We start from the raw sequence: 5038 nt of genomic DNA on the forward strand, positions 1-5038 counted from the left end.
TGAGTTTAAGCTACCGGGTCCGGGACTCGAACCGCGATCGACTACATGGGAATCCAGCGACACAGCCATTATGCTAACTGCTGGTCCCCCGTTTGATTCTTTTTTATGGTGTGTATTTCCTCTTTCAGATCATGCAAGAACTTCCTCACTTCCTGGAACTCATCAACTCTTTTCTCCTGCCTCTTCTACAGTTCATTGTCCCCTTCTCTTGCATCTCTGTTAGCTGTATCACTGTGAATATTCTGAATTCTTTATCAGACATCTCTGCAAGTTCCATTGTACTGTCTGTGGATGAAGAGGAGTTATTCTTTTCCCCTAGGGGAGTGGTATTTTCTCAATTTCTCATATTTCTTGTGTCTCTGCAGTGATTTTTAGTCATCTGATGGGTTATACATTTCTTCCTAAATTCTAGAAGTTCAATCTGAGTATTCAGAGGTGTGCAGGAGGTGATCTGCAATCTCTTTGCTGTTCCATTTTCCTCCCTTTGTGCAGCAGATTCAGTGGGAATCGAGTAATATGTTAACCCTAATAGTATTTGGATGTTTGGCTGTGATTCACTTAGACCTGTCTAGACACCAGTGTGTGGAGGCTAAGCAACAAAGTGATGAGGTAAAATAAAAAGGATAAGAAAACAGAGAACGAGAAAGAGAGAGAGAATAAAATGAGGGAAAAATTATTTATTTTTCAAAGCAAAAAATGAAAATTGCATAGTACCTGAGCACACTGTGTGAAAGCACTAGTTCTCAGCTCCCATGGAGAAGTCAGTTTTCTCTTGCCCTTTTGCCTCTCCTAAATGGGAGGGATGGAAAGGGGATTATTAGCAAAATAAAGGAGGATCTGAGAGTCAATTTTTACCTTGAAAGTTTTTAATGAAAAACATTTTTAATGGAAAGGCAGAGAGAGACAGAGGGACAGAAAGAGACAGAGAGAAGGATACAGGTGGCCCTACCACTTGAGAATGAGATCTAAAGAGTGAATTCTCAGCAGAAAATCTTCATTTCTCTTATTCCCTAAAAGTACTAGTTCTCAGTTCCCATGGTGGAGTCAGTCTTCTTTTGCCCTTTTTCCTCTCCTCTATTTTTATTATTTTTAAAATAATTATGTATTAATTTAATTTCATTTGTTATTAGTATTATTATTTTGATTTGACCAAAAAGAAACAAAGAGAGAAAGAAAGGGAAAGGAAGAAAGCAAGCCACCAGGCCCAGAACTCAAACCACAGTCAGCCATGTGGGAGTCCAGTGCCTTACCCACCACATCACCTGCCGGCCCTTTATTTTTATTTTGTTTAAAGCTTATTTATTTATTTTATGAGAAAACAAAAGAAATAAAGAAAAAACAGGGATCCTGACAGGACCTTGCCATGCCCTGACCTTCCCCTCAGCCTTCCAGCCAGCCACAATCAAGGTCATGCCACACATTTTCAAGTTAACCCAGGATCCAAACTTCTCATATTGCTCCAGTATCACACAGTAGCATGCTACAGCCTGAAGCACCTTGGTTGGGTCCCTTGAAATCTGCTTCTAGGAAAATCCAAACTAAGACATTCTTACAGTATCAAATCCCATCCAAAGTCTTGATTAAGAATACAGACAGGAAAGAAGTGTGCTATGCCTTGTTCTTTGATAACCCCTCATATACTAATAGTATAATCATCTCATTACAGAAAGGTTACAGTACAGCACAGACTATTGTATTCATTGCTATACCACCAATACCTAAAATAGTGCCCTGGTAAGTGCTCAATAAATATTTGCTAACTAAATGTTGATGTTGAAAATAAATATATCTCTATATATCTCTGAGCTTTGAAAGAAGAATGTCACCTATAGTGACCAAAATTCTATGTACTTTTTACATTTTGTTCTCTTCTAATTTCTAATATTTTCCATTATGAAGAAGTCTTTTAGCAAAATTCAGATCTACAGGTCCATACCTGATCTACTAAGCCAGTTTTAATACATGTCACTGGAATAAAAGTACTTTACAGACCCAGTCAAGGTAACATGAGCTGGCTGACACTGCTACTTGGTGGGATGAGGGCATCTGAGAAGCCCCAAATTTTAGTCCCAGCCCACCCTAAAAGCTGGGCTCAGTGGCACCTGCCTGTACTTCTAGCTACTTAGGAGGTCAAGGCAGGAAGATCACAAGATAGGGAGACACTGTCCAAAACAAAAAGTATATTACAGATCTGAGTATTTGCAAGTAAATGACTATTAAGGTAATTATTTCCAGTGTTCATGTTTTACCAAGTAAACATTTTAATAAATGTTATTATATTGGAAAGGAACTAAAATGAAAGTTTTAGTTTATGCCCTAAGTTCCATGTTTTTTCCCTATTTCCATTTCCCAATTTTCTCTACAAAATGAAATGTGATTTTCAATCGAGTCTGTTTTCAAATTAAACACATATTTTATAATTTTTTTATTTCTACTGATCACATCGATACAGTAAAATATTCTAGCAAGTGAGATGTTTTCTAATCAAGGGATATTGTGAAGGAGCATGACTTAATTCTGGAAGTTTAAAGCAAGACAGATTGAATAGATAAACGATATACCTTCTCCCACTCAGGATAGCTGTAAGTCATTCTAGACTTCAGTGACCATTCATCAGAGAAATTGAGAAAAACTAGGATTGGGCAGCAGTAGGAACACTGGCCCTCAAAAATATTATCTATAGCCCAATTGTCACAATCCAAAGAAGCCTCTCCCCAGATAGGCACTATAATCAAGGGGTTCAATATGGTGAGTTGTTTGGCATATAACACCTTCCTGGCTTAGGAGAGGAGAGGTAAGCCTTAGTTTAAGCAGAATGGAGGACAAATCTATGGTCACAGGGCAGAGGAAGATTGGCAAGAGTGGGCTCTGTCAGGATGTCAGAACCCCAATTAAATAGTCCAAGATACATAGCAGGGCTCAGCTCCTATAAGGATATTGAATGCAAGCCAGAAATTAGGATGGGGGCATTCTCACTGAAGTCTGTAATGCATGGCTGAGTGGGTGCCCTAAATTTGGTCTCAAGAAGGTCTAAAACTGGGAATAAACACATACTAATTCTAAATGCCCTCTGATGGGAAGGAGAATTTATTTTAGTACTCATCTTTATAGTGACTGAGAGGAGCTAGGTATAAAAGTCAAAAGCACTCACACCCTGGCCTTTTGGCCCAGACCTGACAAAGAAATAATAATGGATCATCATGTTTCCACCATCAACCCTCGAAGAATCCAAAACCAAAATGTCATTCACTATTTATTTGGAATGCCGACCAATCAATTCTGGCAAGGCAGGTACCCACTAGAACCAAGTCTGAGTATTCCACCAGAATGTCTTCTCCAACCTCATAGTTGTCAGTGTTGAAAAGACTCCTTGTTTCTTACATAAATTCTCACCCAAGGGATGCTACTTTATGGCTTTTTCTTCAGGCCATCTCTTGAAATCTATGAATACCAGGGCTGCCAAGCAGCAGAGGACATACTACAGGGATATGACAGGGAGATCCTGTCCAATGGCAACGAGCAGTGGCCAGTCAACATTTGGGGTGGCTCTTTGAATGCTTTTTTTTCCTGCTACACATTACCAATGTAGTGGTTAATGAAGAGCATCTGAACCGAGAGTGTAGCCTCTTCACTGATGACTGTGATTATGTCATTGTGGGCTCAGCTGACTACCTCCCAAATGAACCTCAACCTCCTTTTTATGAGATATATCAGAACAGTGAATCAGTGACCCTCCCCCCCCCAACCTGCAGTCCCCTCTAGAGAACTATTCCCTCCATATTGCTGACCTTCACACTGGTCACTTAAGTGATAATATGCACACATTCAAGTGTGAAAAAGTGTCACATTCTTGGGCCTTGGGGTCACCCTTTTTAACCTTGCCACTAGCATCAGCCTTCTTAGCTTCAGGTTTCTTCTTAGTATACTGCTTCACAGTTTTTTCACCTGCCATCCTGTATTGCAAGAAAGAGCTGTGTCAACTATTTTCCATGAGGTGCAGCAAGACAGACAGACAGGCATAGCCAATCCACTTAGAGATCCTTTCATCAACTCCCTGAAACACCAGCTATTGGTATACTTGTGGCACCAACAGAACAGGATGGTAGCACTATGACCAAGAGGTGCTTCTTCTGGTATTTTGACCAACTGTAGCAGCTGGATATGTGGAAAATGCAGCTTCTAGATGAAAACCATATCAAGTATACTAGTGAGGATGTAGTCACATTATAGGTCACAGATCCATCACAGGCATCTTCCTTTGTGGTGAATATCATGGTGACAACAGAGCTGTGTTTGAGAATACATCAGATTAGCTTTTGGAGCTCTTTAAGAATTTGTGACCTCTTCCATTATGCTACTCTGCACAGTGAAGTCCAGTTTCCCTGCTCAGCTTCTAGTAACAATTTCGCAAGGCATATCCAGCACCAGTTCAAAGACACTATTATAAATGCCAAGTACAGAGAGCACTTGGAGATAGTATGCTGGCTGCTGGACCTGCCTCCCACCAGCACCCAGTCTCTTACATTAGTAGCTCCTACCTGGATTTGTCTCTCTTTAGCTACAATGACAAGTGGCTATTCATGGAGCAGCCCAAGACTTGTGGAGATCACCCTACCAGGTTCTATGCCCTGGGACTCTGACCTACTCAAGTTTGACATCCAGGCAGGCTTACTGGACCACCCCACCAATCACACAGAGCAATGCCTTGTGGCCTTTGCATTTCACCCTTTGAGTCTTTTATTATTTCTGTATAGAGGACTAATGCCAAGTATGTTATCAACTTCCATGTGTGACACTGCTGCATGTAGGTTCCTCACCAAAGCCATGTTATCTTATCTTTCAAAACTTTGCCCCTTTTTATCTCAGAAAACTCTAAAGCATTTTGTGGTTCCAGACTAGAAGCCCTCCACTGGGAGAGAGCCAGAGAGAGAAGCAGGAGGTACAACTGAATGGAATTTTTTATTGTATTCTGTACTGCTAGTGATCTATTAAAAGTCCCAGCATTTGGTAAGCCCCCTTAATTTTGGTTTTATTTTGT

General features: G+C 40.4%; 1 pseudogene; it reads left to right on the forward strand.

The window, feature by feature from the left end:
- The window catches only part of LOC102486827 (DET1 homolog), a 20972-nt pseudogene extending 16164 nt beyond the window's left edge, over window positions 1-4808 (forward strand).
- The last annotated feature ends 230 nt before the right edge of the window (window positions 4809-5038 follow it).

Source organism: Tupaia chinensis, unplaced genomic scaffold, assembly GCF_000334495.1.
Source record: "Tupaia chinensis unplaced genomic scaffold, TupChi_1.0 Scaffold000184_1, whole genome shotgun sequence".
Classification (NCBI taxonomy): Eukaryota; Metazoa; Chordata; class Mammalia; order Scandentia; family Tupaiidae; genus Tupaia; species Tupaia belangeri.